Source organism: Chaetodon auriga, chromosome 7, assembly GCF_051107435.1.
Source record: "Chaetodon auriga isolate fChaAug3 chromosome 7, fChaAug3.hap1, whole genome shotgun sequence".
Taxonomy (NCBI): domain Eukaryota; kingdom Metazoa; phylum Chordata; class Actinopteri; order Chaetodontiformes; family Chaetodontidae; genus Chaetodon; species Chaetodon auriga.
This window is the reverse complement of record NC_135080.1, coordinates 9,845,415-9,866,653: the sequence shown is the minus strand read 5'-3', so window position 1 is coordinate 9,866,653 and position 21,239 is coordinate 9,845,415. Positions and strand designations below refer to the sequence as shown.

Genomic DNA, 21,239 nt, shown 5'->3' with positions numbered 1-21,239 from the left:
AACAGCCCTCCATGAGACCACACAAGCCAAAAGAGCTCAATATGACGTGGAGAATGAGTGAGAGCGTGTGCGCTATGTGATAACACTGGAGCTGGCACGTGCACAACTGCACATTTGTATATCCAATTACTGTGTCGTTGCTGTGAATGAATAATGAATGTCTCAGTGTTGTCTGATATGCATGATAGGGATTAGGAGTTCAATGTGAGTGCAGATGTTGCGTTAAATCATTTGTTTCAAGGCAAATCGGGTGGCGCAAAATACGAGAAGACTGTAATTCTAGTCTAGATGCATTCATACCTCATACTAAAGACACACAATACTGCACACAGCGTCAGTCACATATCGAGAGTGGAAATGTTACGACTAAAATGGGACACGGCAGAACAGAATAAAAGCATGTAGTTTGAGTTTGATTTGACTATGAGAGACTAAGAATTCATCTCATTAAAAAGATATTTGCACAGATTTAAGTGCGCGGATGCGTTTTTCATTCAGTTTGACAGTTTATCGCTCCGGCACCTCAGTCTGAGTCTGACACCGGGTGAGCGGCGTGTTTTTATCTCTTTAAACAAACACAAGAGAAAAGAAATATAGTTTACTTTAGAGGCTCACTTGAGATAGGAGTGTGTCATTTGGACAGGATGCTGTACTACATCTGCTTTATGACCTGGCATTCGTTTTATATGCTGCCGCCACGTCAGCAGGAGCTCCTGATGTATGATTATTTGTGTGGCACAAGTTCAGAAAACCTGCTTTTGCAAATAGCATCCAGATGAGTGCACAGAAGGTGATACAAGTTCAATGCAGAAGCCTCAGAATGGTGCCTTTAAATTTTGAAGTGCTTCCTGTAGCAGTAAGATTTTAGAGGTACTGTAGTATTGTTCGGCGATAGAATGGAAGAGCTTTCTGGGGAAAAAAAAGCCTGCAATGGCCATTTAATTCTGAACTCAGCGCCACCCGTCTCACCTTCACAACCTCTCTTCATTATGATTATGGGCACTTTGCCAATGCCACCTGCAATGTGTAAGTGGCTCATACTCTGCTGAGTCTCAGTAGAGAATATAATCTCTGGTATAATTGCTCCACTGGTGAATGTCAATATTGTAATATTCTGTTGCAGAGGAGGGCTAAAGCCAATAAGGCAATTCTTGGAACATCTGCTGCCCTAATTTGGATAAATCCTTAACAGGAATATGAATTTGGACTGGAGATGTATCTTGGGCTGTGTCAGTGAATGGGTCATTAATGCAGTGGACATGTCTGATTACGCTGTATCTGCTTCATTGTGTTGACAGCGAAGGACATGCACATCTGTGTGTTCATGTGTGCTCTGTGAATGTCATTACTGTCTCCTCTTAGGGAGCAGGCAGGTTACTTGGCTGCCGTGTCTCAGCCTGTGCTCCTTACTGATAAGCTCCACTGCTTATCTCAATGAATGATTGAGCAGCATGTATGAATGTGTGTGTGTGTGTGTGTGTGTGTGTGTGTGTGCGCAGCCACTCCAGGACATTGTAAATACACAAGAGCAATTTTGTGAGAGCACAATTTGATTTTAATATTTACCATTCAAGTGGGCATGTCTCCATCCTATGGGAAGCAATCTGTAGTGTGTGTGTGTGTGTGTGTGTGTGTGTGTGTGTGCATGCATGTGTGTTTGTGTGTGTGTGTGCCACAGAATATGCCCGGATGTCTTCAATATGCAGGCAAACTTTCAGCCCACTGCTTGCTCTAAGACCAGTGTGTTTTTGACTTACAGTATATTAATTCATTGGAGACCTATATTCTAACCTTAAAGGTGCTCTAATCAATATTTTTATAGTATCAATGGATCAAATGAGTACATGTAATGAATTCAGTGATGTTTTTAGATTTGCACTGTTTCCATATCCACTCTTCCAAAAGCTGGCTTCATATATCTGATACAGGCCAGCTGCCAGACACGTCCCGTCTGCACCTAACATACTGTATGTCTGACATCCACGAGGAGTGACAACCATGATATTTGTTGATCTAATGACTAATCCGAGGCAGTTAATGGGAAGGTTTCCCTGCTTCTTATCAGTTTAGGACATATGTGCTAATATGGATGGAAATTGCCTCACACAATTACCACCACAAACAGGATTGTTATCAGTGTAATATTAGTCTATTAGTCATGCAGCCTGATGCTAGAGTTAATGAGGCAGTGCAATGAGTAGGACAGCCTGCACAAAGTCTGTCAATTGGAGGTGGGCTAAGGTGTTACAAGCAAAACTATTGCTGCTAAAGCCTCAAATTTAAAAAAAAAAAATGACTGTGGCTGTGCTAAAATGAATGTGAGATGTATCGCTCAGCCATTCTGACTGTGAAGCAGACAGCCACAAAAACACAGTGAAAAGGCGATGGTGGCATCTCTAATCCTGTAAAAGCAGCAGGAGGGAGAAAGCCTTGTGACGGGAGCGCTGGATAGAGAAAGCTTGCCTACAGCGATGTCTCAGCTTTTGGATACACTCTGCTGGTAGAAAATCATGTGGCTACACACGCTGCTCACACACACATATGCCGGAAACCAGACACGCAGACATGCACACGCCACGCGCATACACACATCACAGCTTTGGGGTTTCAATATTCTCTGCCTGCTGTCCCACCTGGATGCTCATGCAGCCTGAGGAGCATGGAAAAGAAATGCAGCGAGCAGTGAAAAGCATTTCACCTCACTGTGGGAGCGGGTGACAGGGCTCAGCTAGCACACACTGGGGCCCTGTCAGGTATTCACACATACACACACACACACACACACACACACATATTGAGTGGCATGCGAGCAAACAGGAGGATCTGGCTGAATCTGCATTGCAGTGAAACTATTCGATGAAAAAAAAGTTCAATAATAATCTCAGATACAATGCAATAAACCTGTCTCAGTGTTGTGTTCAATGTGCGCAATAAATGGCAGCGAATTAGTAATTATGCATGAGTTTATGAGCAAATTGAAATGGAGCAAAGTGAGTAGTAAACATAGGGTTATGTGAGCGTACGCTTGCTGTGGCTTGAAGTGCTCACAGGTGTTTGATGGCAGTTAAATTCCTGCAGGTCTTTAAATGTCTCACACGGCTCTCTAAACGCAGTCTAAATGTGTTCCTTGGTCTAAGTATCTGCTTGTCTTTTCTCCCTGCCATACTGCTGTGAGCAGCCCAGTAAGGAGCACTGCAAAGTGTGGACATCTCTTTTGAAGTGTGCAGCTAGAGAAAGCAAGCTGTGCTATTTGATGTTTCCAGGTCTACTGATGGCCAAGCAGCCAAGTCACTTGGAATTTAAAGTGGTGCGGCTGCTGGTTGGACTTTTCACAGTCTAAACTATACTATACATTTACCATACTGCTGAAAATACATATCCATTTTCCCATCAGCTGCTGACAAAACTCTCAGCCTCATGTCACATCACAGCAATGTGTGGATCACAGAAAATCACACACTCATGGCTGAGGTTTCCAACAGGCTTTCGTGGGTGACATAATGTAACTTGTCAGAACAACTTGATTGCATGTTATGGAATATATAAGTAGACTTGACTTTTGATTACACCGCTGAAATGTGCTGCCATAAAAATCCCAATAGGTAATGGGTTCTTTAAATATTTCATCAGTGTAAACTTCATATGGCTTTACAGAATGCAGTATATATGTTATACTGTCAGATAGTGTTGAATGATACGATGTTTCCAGCCTCAAAGCTACTTAAGCAGAAGAAACCTGCACGTTAAGGGTCAACGAGCCCATTGGTAAAACTCACTGCTCTGGATGATTACTGTAGCTCTTTCCTGCTAGTGTCAGACACCTCCCGCTGAACTAAACTTAAAGTGATGCAGCGGTTGAGCTCTTACAACCTGCCAGTGGATAAAGACACAGGTCTGCTGCTGCATTCAGATTGGATTTTTCACAATAAGACGGACACAGTGACAACAGCGCCGTAGAATTTGTGCAAGAAATAACGCCATTCTCTGTGGTTCTATTTTTAAGTCAACTCCAAAGGAGGAGAGTTAACTAAATTTGTCTCATTCTCTCACCGCCAAAGGAAAGGTTGTCAGTTTCCCAGGTAACCGCAGGACAAGGATGGAGAAGAGGTGAGGAGAGAGGAAGAGGGAAAATGAGGACCCACGAGGCAGAAAAAAAGACAGATAAGAAGAAAAGGCAATATTCAAAACGACTAACTCAATAGGAGATGTTCAGCGATACAAAGGGAACCTGACATGGTTTAAGTTATTTCTACAAGGCAGCCTTAACAGAGAGTCAGTCTCACCTTGTGTCTCTTGTTTGAGACGTTCTCATTCGTGCCATGTAGGATCATATTCAAAAGAACAATTCACAGAAAGCCAATCTGTTCTCTCTATCAGCCGGGTGATGAGAAACCATGATCTCGTCTGAAGTCTTGAGGTGTTCAGCTTTTATCCTCTCATCCTTTTACACTCCTACTAATGCTCTCTTTCAGCGTCTCCCTCCCTTGTTCTGACTGAAGGAAAAAGAGGAGGTGGTGGTGGTGGGGGGGGTTTATGAGAGAGGGCAAAGTGTTCTTTCCTTTGTGCTATTCCATCTCATTTCTTCTCTGCACTGCCCCGAATGATCCTTCACAAGTCAGAGAAACCTCCTTCACAGCGATTCTCCAAGGAAAGTAGTCTTTATGGATGTGTGTGTGTGTGTGACTTGTGTGTTCATCAATGGACAGACAGAAGGAGGATGAGTTCAAGTTCAACACAATACACACCACAATTAAAAGTGCCACGTGATGTTTTTTTAATCTCAGTATAAACCCTTTGTTTCACTTCCATCCTCTGTCGTCATCTCCATCCCTCCTCTCCCAGCACACTCACCTTACCTCCCCTTGCCGGGCACATCTTCTCCCACCCCGTTCACCATTACCACTAATACAAAGTGCCATAACGTCGGCTAAATTAAGAGAATGCTGCTGTTCGTGACGACTCTTTGTCTTGATATGATTTTAATGGGCTTGTAAAAATGTTGAGTAAATGAGGAAACACTTGTCAGGATCAAAGTGGGTTCTCGCTCTGGCGTCGGAAGAATTAATTTAGAGAGGATTTGTTTCACAGTTTGTACATCGTGGACATAATATCTGCATGCACTAACATGCTATTGAGATTATGCGTTGTACCGTGCATTGATACTGAGTTTCAAGAGACTGCAGTTCTCTTTCCAGTTAGAATAGGAAGAATGTTGTGAGAGAAGGTTGTTTAAAAAAAAAGTAAAAATGTGTTTTAAGTAATTTCTACAGTGCACAATGACATTATCAATGTAAATGTGCAAGTGTTAGCTTGAGACAGGTTTAAAAAAATCGTCAAAGTCTGAGCAGCAGGATGAGTAGTACACCATGTGAAGATTAAACTGATCTTAATGAGTAAAATCAGAGTGCCCCTTTAAAATGATTTTTAGAGTTTTAGAGGCATTTCCTTTCTTTCTTTGGTTGTTTGGTGAACAATTTATTTGACATTTTGGACATAAATGAATGTATAAAGTCTGTAAAAACATATAATTGATGTCTTTTCTTTACTGGAAGATGCCTCGCTGCATCTTTGATGTTCAATATACAGCAGTTTTTGGCATGACTGCAAATAAATAAACTAAATGACTACATAAATTAAAAGTTTTCCTCCGGAATCATAAAAATGTCATATGGAAGGTGATCATGTGATGTGGGTTTTACTTTAAGCACTTAAATCTCATCTAAGCTAAATGTGCCAAACTCCAAATTAAAGAGGGAGTTAATTATCTTTACAACAAATCTGCCAGGTTTTTTTTTTTTAATAGGCTGTGGTCTCATCTTTTGCAAAGGATCCAGCAAATCAAGGGCTGTGTACTTGATTATGTATGCTGTGAATCCTGTTATATCACATTAGGTTACAGCCCTCCAAAGTGCCTTCAAGATGGGAGCAGGAGGCATGCTAACACCTGGAGCCCGTTTGGCTCTTTAACAGTCCAAAAAACATCTACATAAAACTCCAATTACACACACTCATAAAAACTCACACAGGCTACAATATATCACCATCTCTAAACTAGATGGATGAGGACTGGAGAGGTGGGCATATTTCAAAAGAGCAAGGAGCACCCTGAACAGAATGCATCAAACTTTGCCCCCCAGCAATTCTTGGCTTCTTGTAATTAGAAGGCAACATTAATGTCATATTAATGAGCGCCCGCACACACCCACACACACACAAACAGAGAGAGCGAGAGCAGCGGAGTAGTGAGACTCGGGGAGAGAGGGAGAGAGTGGAATTAAATCATGACGTCAAATTTATGTCCCGGCCATATTTACTGCTTTAATAAGAGTTGGGTAAGCAAAGAGAACTGCTGGAGGGCACACAGCCTATGTCAGCAGATATTCAAACACACACACACACACACACACACACACACACACACACACGGCATGCACTACCACACACACGTCCTTGTCGATGTGACCTGCTTTACATATCAGTCTCTTCAACCAACCCGCAGCCTTTAAATCGCCCACCTTTATGCAGCGGCTATACTTATACATTACAAGCACATGGACGTGTGTGTGCTCACCCTCTGCTTTGACCGCACGCCTAACAAGCTACAGGGGTCATCCCTAACAGGTAACAGCTGAAAACTGTGTGTGTGTGCAGCTTATCGTGAATGAGTGTGAGAGAGATAAGGGATCGAGAGATGCAAAAGGATGAAGTGGGGGTGGGGGGAGGAGGTTGAGTGAAAAAACTGGCCTGATCTAATTAAATGCCCCTCAGACACCAGCTGCCTGCGGAAGAACTACTCACTGATAAACCCACTCTGACTCCATCTCTATTGTAAACAAAGCCTCAACAATGTCGAGCTCATTCTCCTCTTTAAGTCATTTGTATGTTCACACTCGCCTGCACACAAGGACAAGAATGGTCATCAGCACATACTGCAGCTTGTGGCCCATATAGTGTTGCTGAATGTAAGTCATCCCCAATGGTGAGATGGTTCGTTTGATGACAGCGGGGGAAGTGGTGGTGTTGGTGGTGTTGGGAGCGAGCAGCCGGCCACCCCGACAGCTCGCAGGGCTCAGGGGCAGGCTGTGATATCTGACTACTGGGTCGAGGTGGGAGGATGGAGGATGGAGGAAGGAGGATGGAGGGAAGGGGGAGGGTGGAGATAAAAGTCCACTGATAAAAGCAATGAGCTCAGAGCGGGGTTTGGTACAGAATCTCAATCAATCCATAATACAATCCTGAGGGCAGGGACTGTGGCGTGTTTGCATTGTAGCGGTTAGACGTGATATCTGCGTTAGACGGGAGGCTTTACCATCTGCTGGTATGACAGCAGCACTGTGGGTACTGTTTGAGAAGATGAACAGTCATTGTGTTATCACAGTGTGGACAAGCTCTGCCCCACTGCGAATGAGCGACGCAGGTGCATCTGGAGAGTCTCCTTGCTATCGAACATGCTACATCTGTGACGCTTTGAAAAAGTCACTGTGAGCAATGAACTGTTGGAATTCGGGTTACCCTTCTTTTCATGTCACTCTCTACTTCTTGAACAATTCAAAGGGAAATCTTCCTCTTTTTATTTCATTAAAGAGCTGGAAATAATACATTGACAATTTCTGGAGCTTCAATGGAAACTCATGGTTATTGAACTCAAATTTGAAGAGATCCATGTCATTACATCTGAACATATTCTGTCCACTGATGAAAACCGCCTTCATCAAGCCAAAGAAAAAGATAGTAAATTAACCTATAAATGGAATTCTTTTGGTCAAAGAACAACTTCAAAGGACAAGAATTAACATTCATGTTTAACCTTTGAGTCAAAAGGGACGAGGAGCCCTGAAAGTTTTTGGCCGACCTCAAAACTTCAGTTTGTTTATCCAGAGGGCATTTGCTTGAGCACAATACGACTCGTCTTCTGTCGTCTTCAGGCTAAATTGTGTGTGAAAATGATTATTTCCATCTTGTGACAGATGTGAGTTTTAGGCTCCGTGATACATTTGTTCCAAACAATCAAACAAGTTGCAAGACCGGAATTAGTTTTGCTGCTGCTGAAGTGACTGTAAAGGGGTCGCTTCACAAAACATTACAAAAAAAAAAAAAAAACAATCCAGCGTTCAAGTTCATTCTTGACCTTGAGACGCGTGTGACAATATCATCTCACAGTGCAATTACTAGCTTTTTCAGAGCGCTCAAACACGTCTCAGTGGGGAAAACCGGTCAAGTGATCATATCTAGTAAATGCTGAAGACTGGATGAAACTGTTGATGAGATTTTCACAGAGCAGCTTCACCTACTGATACCTTCCTGGTAGCATTTTAGAGGCTGTTTAAAATGGGACAAACTGCAGATTTCACCATTAGTGGACAAGCCGCGCCAAAGGGCACATCCTCATCCACCCACACACACTGACAAATAAATGGACAAAAAGCCATTTCACAGTCTGAAAGCATACTCCACATCCTTGGAGGTAAATGTCAGTCAGTGACCCTCTGTCCCACTGGACAGGGTGGACAGAAAGCTAGAGAGAAGAAGCGTAGGGAGGACTGACCTCTGGCTAGCTGTCCCTCTGGGGGCCACACTGCCAGACAGCATGAACAAGGGAATGAGAGCGAGGAAAGGAGGCAAGGAGATGCATGGGAGACTGATAAGTTACTTCTCCTTGACATTCAGGGTAGTCGGGGTGCCTGACATGGGAATACGAGGTCCAGGACAGGTGGGAGTCTTCCATAATAAAGATCTGTGGATCCCATAGACCATGTAATGCCTCTGGGTGTACAGGCACGTCCATAGGATGAGCGTGTGAGCATTCAAGGTTAGAGATCAACCTCAGCACAGGATAAAGACAAGCCCGGAGGCATTCACAGAACAATCACTGCCATCCCGTCAAGCAAAGAGGCAATGCCTTCATTTGTGTTTGTTTGTATGTGTGGTGCATGCATGTGGTGGAGCAGATCAACAAGTCTTTCCTGGAAAAACAAAGTGGTTACATACTTGTGTGTGTGTGTGTGTGTGTGTGTGTGTGTGTGTATGTGAGAGAGAGAGCATGATTTGCATCAGCAAACCGTAAAGCAACTCTGTCGTCTTCACTCTGCCATCTTCTTTGTCTCCCCGTGAATCAATGGCCTCCGGCCCAGCTCTGTCAAAGTCTGACCAGAGAAAATTAAACCAGGGAGGAATGGAGAGGACAGCAGCGTCCAGATAAAGGACAGCACGGTGGCTCAGTCAGGTCTGCGCTGTCGCCTCACAGCAAGAAGGTCCTGGGTTCAATTTGCAGTCTGCTGTTCTGTGCATGCCCCCCCTTGCTTGCATAGGTTTCCTGCGGCTGCTCCAGTTTCCCTCACCATCAAAAGCATGTATGGATGGTTAAACGGTTAAATGCAGAGCCAGACAGAGCAACACAAACAGACACAGATGGGAGTCAATACACATAAAGGCTTACAGTCTCTGTTTCAGTCTAACAAAAGAGACTCTGTCTGAGCTTGCGGGCTGTTTATATGTGCCACAGTCTATAAAAGAAATGCAATGAAATTGCTTGCAGTTTCACACAATAACTATAGGATGCCTTGAACTGAACGTGTACAGTTTGTCAGATCTGATCAGTCTGTTACAGAGCGGAGCCACAGCTTGATCCAACAGACATGCAGGAACTGAGCTAAGAGAAGCTCACCGCTCAGCTTATGTTTGCTTCACTGTAAAAGGACGACAAAAAAAAAAAAACTCTCCAGAAGCAAACTATTACTTACAGTAACAGAGTCTATGCAGCAGAACACTGTGCATAAATGTCACTGAAATGGCTCTGCACTCGTGTGGATGATCTTGTTAATTCAGAATATCGTATTCTGTTCTGAAATAAACCAAATCAGGAGCGCAAGAGGATGTGTGCACTGCATCACTGATCATTGTTTCTGACAAAAAGCAAAAAATCCAACACTTTTTTAATCTCTGTCTGACATCCTGTGATCAATGGAGGGCATCGGAGAGGGAGACAGAGCAAGACAGTGAACAGTGGATGAATAATGGAAGATAATCAATGGCATGGGCACGTTATCGCAACTGGGTTTCTGAAGGAGTTTTTGAAGCCTGGATTTCAGATTTCCAGAGATGGAGCCTCAGTGGACCCAAGGTTTGTTGACGAGCGCAGTCATGTCCCAAAATATACTTCTCTGTCACCCTTAATAACTCTTTAGTGAGACATGATTTTCAAATTGCCACCAAGCCAAGTGAATCAAGACATCAACACCACTGTGTCCTGTTAATGTGTATTTACTGTGCATTCACAGAGGAACATTGTTTTCCTGTTAACTTCAGCATGCTCTGTGTGTTTTATTTAGTGTATCTAACGCACTTCACAGTGGCTCCAATGCTCAGCCATGGTGCTTCCTGTTTACACTAAATCGATGGGGAGGAAAGGCTCAATATCAGAGAGCGATCACAGGTGTTCCAAGCTTCCGCTGTAGAGTCTTACATAGGGGCTGTTGGCGAATGTGTGTGCTTAGTCACTAGCAGCAATCTGCTAGAGGCTAACCAGCAGGAAAGCCTCTAGCTTAGAGGGTGTTACTTCCATATACACATGGCAGCATGCATTAAAGATGAGAGCTGCTCACACCACACACCAGCAGAGAGCTTTCTTACACTTGTGCAGACATGTGCACAAGGAAGACGTGCAGAAAACGTGGAAAAGCTCAAAAAGCAACACCGATGAGCTCGAGATTCGGCTCCTCCTGAGGTGTAACGAGCAAACATGCAACAACTCTCAGAGAGGGAAAGAGAGAGAGGGAAAGAGAGAGAGAGAGAAGAGAAAAAGATAATTTAGAAAGCAAACAAGCTGTTCACAGGCTTCTCATCTATAATGCAGAAGAGAAAGCCCCAGTGTTTCAGCAGCAGCAGAAAATACTGATGTCATCTGTGCACATACCTGCAAGTATAAAAGCGTGCACCTTGCATGCATTTATGCACTTGTTCTGCGCCTGTGAGCATTCCTGTGAGTATAAGCAAGTAAAAAAATGCTGCGTGTATGTGTGTGTTTCTCACGTTCGTACAGGAGGACGTATGGGAAAAATCAATGCCTCAGCTCATCCCTCTTCCTCCTCACACACAGATGCACCATGACAGAGGGACTTTGGAGGCAGTATAGAGGATCTGATGTAATGCAGCTTCAAACACTCAGAGGGATCAGAAGGAACATCACACACTGTCACAAAAAACACAAACCCTCTTTCAAACTTGCATTCTGCCAGACAGATTTCTGAGGGAAACGAGCTCTGGGAGAGAGCGAAAGAAGATAAAGACCGATATAGGTGAGAAGACAACACACAGGAATTGGGGGTAAAAAAAAGTGAAAAGTGAGGGGAATCTGTAATACTTAGTCTAGGGTAAAATAAAACTGACAGCCACTGCAAAAACATGACTATCATTATACACTTAGAGACATTTTTGTCCAAACAAAACATTTTTATTGAGGCTATAGTTTCGTCTGGGCCAGAATTGCATTAACTGTTCCCAGTTTCTACAGTTCTCACCAGAATAGGCTGCTGTGCCAGGCGACTGTGTGCTCAGTGAGCCGTCTGGGAGATAAGGAGCTAAATATAACCATTACAGAGCCTCTACACATGCTACTACAGACACCAGCCCTGCTGTCACCGATACAGCCAAGCTCCTTTCAACAGGCTCCTGAATTATCTTGATTTAGTTAAGGCGTGTTTGGTGGGGATGGGAAAAATTACGCACGTTTTTTTTTTTTTTTGGATGATCTGAACTTCATTCATACTAAATGCTACCCGCTGATGTAGATGGTGACTTGAATCCAGTTAATTGGCTTGTCAATTATTGCAAATGAGCTACGCTGAAGCACAGACGTTAATGGGATAGTTTGGCATTTTGGGAAATACCTTAATTTGCTTTCTTGCTGAGAGACAAATGAGGAGTTTGATAACCCTCTCACATCTGCACAGTAAATATGATGCTGCTAGTAGTAGCCTGGGCTGAGCATGTACAAAAAAACGATGTGTAAAAACATCAAGTAAAACTTTTTTTGTGTGAATTAAACAATAACAGAACAAAAAAGGCTATAAGATGTTAATTAGTGATCTATAAAAGTGCTGGTATTTTACCTTCTCACAGAGCCAGGCTAGCTGTTTCCCTTCTTCTTTGAGCTACATTCAGCTAACTGGCTGCTTTTGAGTGACATCATCAAACTCGCAGCAAGAAAGTAAATGACCATATTTCCTAACTACTCCTCGCAGTGAGATAAGCTCTGCCGTTCCACCTCTAGAACAAGCGATAATTAGTTTACATGAAGCTTGTTGCCTCCGTTTTACTTTAAGAGCTTCAATCTAATTTAAGGTGAGACATTGTGAGACATCTGTCTGGGTGTGTGTGAAGTTGTCCGCTTTGTGTCAAGTATGGAGGTGATAAAGGTGACATTGAATATTTTAGACCAAAGAGAGACACACACGCACACACTCACGCACACCTCATCACGGGTTAATGAGAAGGTAATTAGTGCTTCTGTTGTCGCAGGCATGGCAGCACTAAAACTCAGACTCCCTTTCAACACATGCAATCGCAGATCTGCTCCTTATATTTCCTGAGCCCTTCCCTGCAAAAGTATGTCCTGCTGTCTGTGTAAATGAGCGTGCTCCATATATGAGTATTCTGACCTTGTCCTGCAGTGCCACGGTGAAAGTTTCTGGTGCACAAGGCACCAGAAATGATTTAATAAGGGGTTCTTCTGGTTGAAGTGTGGAGAGAGAAAGGAAAAATGAGAGAATAAAGTATAAAGGAGGGAGATACAGAAATAAATGGAAGGTAGGAAAAGGAGAATATTTAATAGAGTTGGAAAGTGTTATGTCTACACTAAAAAAAAACACATAATGTCAAGTCTGTCCTGCAATATTTTGGAAATCTCTAATCATCTTGTCAAGCTCAAGGTTATTCTAGGTTACCATGTCTTAAAAAATACTTTAGATTCTTCAGGTGAGAATCTATCAGTCATTTTGTAAATGCAGATGTCAGTTTTGTCAAAACGTAATATCCCCTTTCGCACAAAACTGCTTTATACTCACTGATTTTATATAAGTCGAACGAGGAACCAGATAAAAGAGAGTGAGGCTGAAAGAAAACGGATATTTATATGCCTCACATACCAAGGAGAGAAGTATTTTGGGGTGACAGACAAGCCAATTAACAGTCAATGCACAGAGTGTGAGAGAACAAGAAAGGGAGCGAGGAAGAGATGTAAAAAGATACAGAGATCGGAAGATGAGAGGTAATTAAAACTGAGCTCATAAGCCCAGTAATTCTTCCTCTGTCTCTATTATATTAGCAATGGACTCTCTAAACTTGCACACTCATTTTCGCCACCAAAAGAGATGGTTAGCCAGTGCGCCAATTAAAGGAGTAAAATTTATGGGATTTTTTTTTTTTTTTTTTAAACTATGGTATGAAAATCCTGTCATATTAAGGTTCAAAAGCTTGAAATCTAATAAATAAAAGGGTTTCACAAAACTGAAATTAAGTTAAAACATGAGCTAATATTCAGCCCATAGAGGTCAACTAACTGTCTTTGGTGCTGAGTAAACAAAACTCCACCAGAGGAGAAACTGGGTCCTCAGAATACCAAAGCTCGGTCAGTAATTAGCTGCTATGCTGTAATGGTGGCACCCTCAGTATTTAATACGGGTAGCGTACTCTCATTGCTGCCTCACTTAAAAGGTTCCGTGTGGCCATAAATTGGAAAAAGCGAAATTATTTTCTGAGTCATTTTTCTTCCTGAAAGCTGTATATTACAGTTTTAAAGATTCATAGGGCCCATTCTTCACCTAAGCTCTTTATCTCCTCATCCTCCTGCCAACTTAGTCTCTTATGACTCTGAGCCAACTTCTCGCTGAATTCAGAGAATGATATATCATGTTCATTTTTTGTGCTTAAACAATATCTGCAATGAAAGTGGTAACCCTGTATTAGATTATCTCCGTTTCTCTCACTCTGTCCTGCGCAAATATGCCTCCATATCCCTGCTAACTTCATAACACAGCTTCGCCCCGCAATCTTAAAGTGTTAAAGTCTGAGAAAAGTGTGTGTGATGAGACGATGTGGTCAGAGCTTCTCAGATGTTCATTGTAATTTGAATATTTGGGGGTTTTGGACAGCAGAAAGCAATTAGCAAACATCAGCTGTGGGAAATTGTGACAGGAATCATCACTGTTTTTGACAATGACTGAATGAAATCTCTATCGATAATTGAAAATAATCAATTTGATCAATGATGAAAATATTCATTACTTACAGCCCTAGTTGCTATGACTCTGCAGAAAGATGCAACACTGGCTCCTCACTTGGACCCATACCTATCTGAATAGTTCAGGACTGAATTTGTCATATTTTCTAAATACCAAATACGCAACTCTAACAAGACACTATGACTGCATGCATATGGACCGCACCCTCCAGCGTGCGCTTCACAATGGAAATTGTCGCGAATCTTGCATGCATGTGATATGATTTATTTCAAGCCTGATTTATAAATGTGTAATGACTATGGCAAACTTTGCATTAATGAGCATCAAACCATACAACTGCAACTGCTATAGTTGGCTGAAAACTCATTTAAAATCATTCATCTTTAAAGTAATATCAGCATATTAAGGCTTTTGTAGTCTAGTGATACATGTACAGTTAATTAGCTTCTTACTGGAAAAGGAAACGACTGCCTGCGAAAAGTCCTCTGAAGCACCTTTAACCCTCTAAAACCGTGCTGGTCTTAGTGTGGCCAACAACAGGACAAAGTCAAGAAATGATGATGTTCAGTTAGTGCAGCTGCTTTGGTCTGTTTCCCAGTGTTCCTATTCTCTCTGCCATCTCACCGTCTTGGCTTTTTGGGATTAATAATAATCCTGCTCTGTCATTCCCTGTTCACTCTGTGGCAGGAAAGAGCATCTGCTAAATGAATGCATGATATTCTTCAAAGTAAATGTTTTACTGTAAACTGTATCGTAAACCTCCCTCCCTCCCTCCCTCCCTCACACACAGACACACACACACACACATACACACACACACCATTATGTTCACGCAGACAGAACAGTAACTCATGAGTAGTCATTAACTGTACACAGTGGCTACAGACCCAGAGTGTTTCCTGGTTGCCATTACTGATCAGGCTTCTTGAAACTGCTTCATGAAGAGGATGACTGAGCTGTTTGTGATTCATATTCCGAGATCAGAATCATTTACAACTAGTGACGATCGCCAGACACAGCAATAAAAACTGTCAGGGAACTCAGCCATCATTAGTCCCCCCCCCCCCCCCCCCCCCTCCCTCAAGTTGTCAGGATAAGTGATACTGTTATTTTCCATCTTAATCCATTTTCTGCTGCTTATTCAGGTCCTGGTCACAGTGGTAAAGAGCTAAAGACAGTAAATCAGATGTCTCTCTAACCAGCAATCAATCAGGGTAATGAGGAGCAGAAAGCAGTCGCAAGTGCAGTTACACTTTTCAAAACAACACTTGCTGCATTATTTGTAATGCAGAGATGACTGGAGCAACACGTCTACGCTGAGGAAACACCCGTTCAAGCACAAGATTTATCTAACAGTGTCCTGTCTTTGATAGCCTGAAAGCCAAGTCACAGCTAACATTAGCATGCCTGCAGCCAGCGAAGAGGAAGATGAATCCTCCACGATCAGCTAAACTTTAACGGAGGCATCTTCAGGTAGTTCATTAGCAAGTCAGAGAAGTTGTTGTAAAATAACATATAAAGTACCAAATTCTAGATACTGGTACCAGTACCACTGCAACTGTGAGCAGTAACCAACCTTACTTATATATGCAGTATATACTTGCAATATATTCTGTGTTTGCTCTGGGGTCTCTTCCCAGTTGGAGGCATCCAGGGGGTGTTTCAAACAGATATCTGAACTACCTCAAATGGCTCTCTCCAATGCAAAGGAGCAGAAGCTCTACTTGGAGTTACTTTCAAATGTCTGAGCTTCTCACACTGCCCCAAAGTGTCAGCCCAGACACCTCGTAAGAGGAACTCATTTTAGTTGCATTCAACCACAATCTCATGCTTTTGAGCTCAAGTCCGATAGATTGGGGTTGGCACGCTAATTGACTGTCGGTGTTGCACTGATCTCAATCTCACACCCCATCTTACTGTCACTTGTGAACAGGACCTAGAGATGCTTGAATTGCTTCACTTGGGGCAGCAATTAGTTCCCAACCCAAAGGTGAGGGGGGTAATCTACCATAAAACCTAAAGGTGCTGACTCTCATCTCAGATGGATCAGCCAATAACAGACAAAGCAACTCTGCCTGGAAAAAGCATTTCACGGCACAATTTGTCATTTCGATGCAGAGATATTGTAATGAATTGCACAAAAAAATCCAGTGGTGTCAGAAGATGAAATGTATCAGAACAAAGAAAATATAATACTCAGGAGAGGAGTTTCAGGAAGGAGCTGCTGGGGTGGAGCAGAGTGAGGGGGTAAAGAAAGGTGGATAGAAGGCAAAGAGAGAGATGAAGAAGCTGATGGAAGAGGAAGAGTTTCTGGCATCTCAAAAAGAGAATAAACAAATGCAAACTCGGGGGGTAAAGCTCAGAAGACAGCTCAGGCCAGGCTAAAAAGGGGGACTTTTGCAGCTTTTGCAAGATGTAGGAAAAGGCATGAAGCGATCCTACTGCTTGTTAGCTCAGACCAAACAGCCGTAAATCATCCCGCGTTAATTTCCCCAAACATTTCCACCATTTGTGAACATAATAAATAGGCAGACAAATTACGGTGAAATGCTGCTGGGTCTGCCTGAAGCTTGCACAGGTATTTAACACTAAAGCTGTTTTCCAAAAAACGGTTACAGAAACAGTAACATAACAAAGAAAAGCATGGATTATGGGATTATAAATAGATAAATGAGAGAGAAAAAAAGAATTCAACACATGGCCATGACGAATGTGAGACTTGCCACAGCTTCACTTTCAGAGGCAGTGATTTACAGACAGCACTTCGCAGCATGCGTACTGCGCTTTGGCCAAAGTGGCGCTCAGTGAAGGTTACGTAGCTTAGAGCTGAGACTGACGCTTCTCACCTTATTTAGCTGAATTTTTACAATATGCTTAGGATTGTGATTGACAGGTTGGAGAGCTGAAGGACGTCATTTGCATAAGTAAATAAGGACATCCTGAGCGAGTTCACTGTTACCATGGTGACGGTGGATGATTACAATGACACACAGGGCCAACATTGAAACTGCCGGAGGGGGCAACTAGACAGGGTGGGTGAGCACACATATGCACATGCCTGTACAGTAGCTTTACAGCTGATTGAAATGCATATGCAAATGCCTGCACAGCAGCTTCAAAGATTCAACAATCTATTAGAGACAGAGGTACAAGTTCAAAGCTAAGGCCCTTGGCTGGGACGATTCCCCAACACACGAAAGCACACTGACATCCAACAACACTAAGTTTTTACACGCTAACATGCGCACATGGACCGCAGGAATGCCTGGCATTTGGCTCATGGCAATCTGGATTTTTTACCTCCTTAAATGTCTTTTCTTTGTGATGCAGTAGAAAACGGAGAGTCATTAATTGCATGAAACTAGAGGAAAAAACCTCCTCCCTTCATCCCTGACTCATAGATCAAAAAGACATGAGAAAGGGCAGACAGAGATCAAATGTGCCTGTGAGAAATCCACCCACAGGACATTCTCCACAGCCTCCGCTGGCATACTTAACACACTTACCCAGTATCACAAATGCACGGCTGCATACACAGACATTCAACATGGCTGAGTGGTTAAAGGTTAGCCTCACGGAAGTCGGCCTAAATCTCACAAGGTCAATTTTCAATATGAGACCTTCGTCTGGAAAGCATTGACTGAGAATCGACTGAGCCCTGCAGCAGCAAGCCTGAGCAAAAAGCAAAAGATGAGAAGATAACTAGACTCGCTGCCGCACAAATCTTCTGTAACTTGCACCCAACTATGTAACCTTAGCGTCATAGGACTAAAACAATGCATGAAACTGCATTACCTAACGCACATACACAAGGAAAGATCGACAGATAGCCAGATAAATAAAGGGGATGAGGAAACATGACTGTGTCTGTCTACAGACAAAAACAATGTTTCCTTAAGTGACCAGAAAACATTTCCTGAATCGTCCCTTTTATCAGAGCAGTGCTTAAACTGTTAATACACAGTTAGAGCAGTGATGAGAAGCTCGTTTCGCTGTTAGGGCACAGACTAATGAGACAATCAGCAGCTAGCTGTCACAGCCAGGACTTTATGATATCAGGGAGGTGCCTCTAGTTTAACAGCCATTGACCCGCTCATCACTCCTTTCTCCTTAGCCTCCGTATGGTCGATGGGAAGAGGACTAATCTGTGGGTGGTCTTAACTGCAGCTAAATAAACGGAGGAGGGATCGTTAAAGCGAGAGGACAAACAACCTTAAAATGAGCGCTGCAGGTGGCAATCCCAAAAGCACAGGAGTGTAAGAGAAAGAGTGTTTTGTGCAGTCGTCTCATTAGCTGTCTCTCTCTGGTCATGTGACACAAGCAAGGTGCCAATGAAGAGCACCTCATGGACCCTGCTGCACACCAAATGAGATATTTTCCTGCTTGTTTTGACAATGTAAATATCTTTTTCACATGCTTGTAAAGGCACTTTGAATTGAACTGAATTGAATTAAAACATGCAACGCACAGCCTGAACTTCACTTTCTCTTTCTCCTCTGACCCTCCTCCGCCGTCCCCAGCCTCCTCTTACATATGCACGCTTTTGATTTAGCTCTGCAACAGATACTCTCTGAGGATTGCTACCAATTTCTGCCTCCACTTTTTCCGTCAGCTCCTCCACACCACCAAGCGCGCTGTACACACAGCAGGAATGCTGTCGGAGAGGATTATAATGCCTCTGATCTGGTTAATGGACAGTAATGGTAGATGGCTGATGAAGAGAGGAAAGAGGGGAGGAGATGATGGCGTGAGGGCGACAGGGATAAGGCGTATGGGTATGGGGAGCGGTAGACATAGAGGAGGGTGGACTATGCCAGAGGTTTTTCTATCTGAGCAGGTCAGAGAGGCGATCAGCCCTCGACTCCTCTCCTCTTTTCTGCTGCCCCCCTCTGCTCTTTACTCTACTCCCCTCTCCTCCAGGGATCTCATTATGGAAGATTCACTGGCAATGAGGACTGAGCCTATCTGCGTATACGATGGGCTAAAGCAGGGGACAAGCCCTGGATCAGTGTTTCGCGGGTTTTAATACACTCTTAGCCTGGGAGGATCGTCTTAAACTCAGTATTAGCACTGGTATTTCGATCTATTCTCCTATCCATCAAAATCGTGATCTGAACCAACACTTGCAATCAATCAGTACACGCAAATGGCCAAAGTCGAGTATCAAACGACTCAAATGTTGGTTTGTGAAAACATGCAATTAAAATGCTTTAACACCAGAATGTAGCATTCAGATTTTTTAGTATATATCAATTACTTTTATTATAATTACCCTTTTTAGGGATGGTTTTAGATGAAAATACCTAGCTAAACACTTGTGAAAGAACACATTTCCCCTATAAAAAGTAACACAATGAAGGAAGCTAATTTTAAATTTTTCAACCTTGACCCTATTTTCCCATGTTTTTTGTGTCTAAGTGACTAATGGAGAAACAATCTGGTCCAGTGCTGAGCGAGAGCGCTGCAGCTGTCGGCCAAGAAACAGGCTGTAATGTGATCCCTGTGAGCATTCATCAACGTACAGCCACTAAAAGCGTTTGAGCCTGTCAGTGGCAAAAACAGATTCTTCTTATCATTAAACACCTGAAACTTAGGTTGTATCTTAGTACATCTATTGAAAGTGTACTATTTTGAAAAAACATCAATAATATAATTACATTGTATTCAAACACCTCTTGAAACCAACTTTTAACACAATATAAGTGCTTTCAGTTTAACTCAGCCTCAGTGTACTTTCTGTATATATATAATGGGTATACTATGGTGCAGTATATAAAGCGTGGTTTCAGAAAATCTTTAATTTTTTGCTTTCAGTTCTTGTTTGTCTACATGGGTGTACGGGGGCGGAGGGAAGCGACGGGGAACCTCTGTGTAAGAGGAAGGGAGGAAGTGGAGGGTGAGAAAACAGGCGACTGAAAGAGACAGTGGGGGAAAGGATGAGGAGGGGTTGCAATGAAGAGAGAAGAGGAGATAACTGGAGTTTGCAGAGAGAAGTGTGCTGTAATAGAACAGTAGAGAATATAGCCTTAGGTACCAGATTGTTATTACTGCTGCAGATGGTTGGGAGAAGCTTCCACCAGATTTATGTTTTGCTATGGTCTGAATGCGTGTTATATGTGTGTCACGTCCATGTCTGTAGAAAGCCATATGTGAGCATGCATGCAGCTATATGCTTGTTTACTTTAATTAATGTCAGCTAAATGGCATGTTTTCTAGATAAATAACCAATTACAAGCTTGGGGGGAAGTTTGCAATGAGCTGCAGCATCCAATCAAATCCACATACGCCAGCTGAAAACTATCACTCTCATTGAAATGCCACACACAGGCTGCTGTAAATTTGCAATCAAGGGATTCAGGATTCTGTGCTCACAAAAACAACAGTAAATGCCATAAAGTGAGAGGACTGAAATGAGCTGAAATGCTCACGTCCTTTTAACTCCATACTCTGCCCCAGTGCCTTGATCAAGATCTATCTTGCCCTATTGCTCTTTTTCACTTGTCAGCTCTTCTCCATTTGTGTAACAGCTTTCATTGATTTTTTTTGGAGGGGTCATAAGATGCTCTTAATGTGCCGCTGAAGACTGTTGGTGTGTTTATATTTGTGTGCATGAGCTGATGTGAGCATTAAAGTGTGTGTGTGTGTGTGCGTGTGTGCGTGTGTGTGTGTGGATCTGTGCAGGTCAACAGGCGTAATGGTCAGCATTAATCTTCGGTGCAGTTTGGACGGAGACAGTGATGAAGAAGAAATAGGACACTTTGACAGATGTAACTGCGCCTGCGCACACGCTCCATCCCACACCCACACGAATGGAGGCTCATTGGTGGTCTAATGCAGAGTTATTATCCTCATAATCTCTCCAAAATCCACCACATCTTCCCTATGTTCGCTCACCTCCTCCTTTCAGCTTTCTAGCCATTCATCGTTCTCCCTACACCTCCTGGAGACATCGGCTCTCTCCTTTCCTCGCTTTTCCTCTCTTCCACATAGCCATGATAAATC

At 42.9% G+C, this 21,239-nt stretch overlaps 1 protein-coding gene across 2 annotated transcripts in view; it reads right to left on the bottom strand.

Moving 5' to 3' along the window:
• Window positions 1-21,239, bottom strand: part of schip1 (schwannomin interacting protein 1) — a 191,277-nt gene that overhangs the window by 155,368 nt on the left and 14,670 nt on the right. The window lies entirely within an intron of this gene.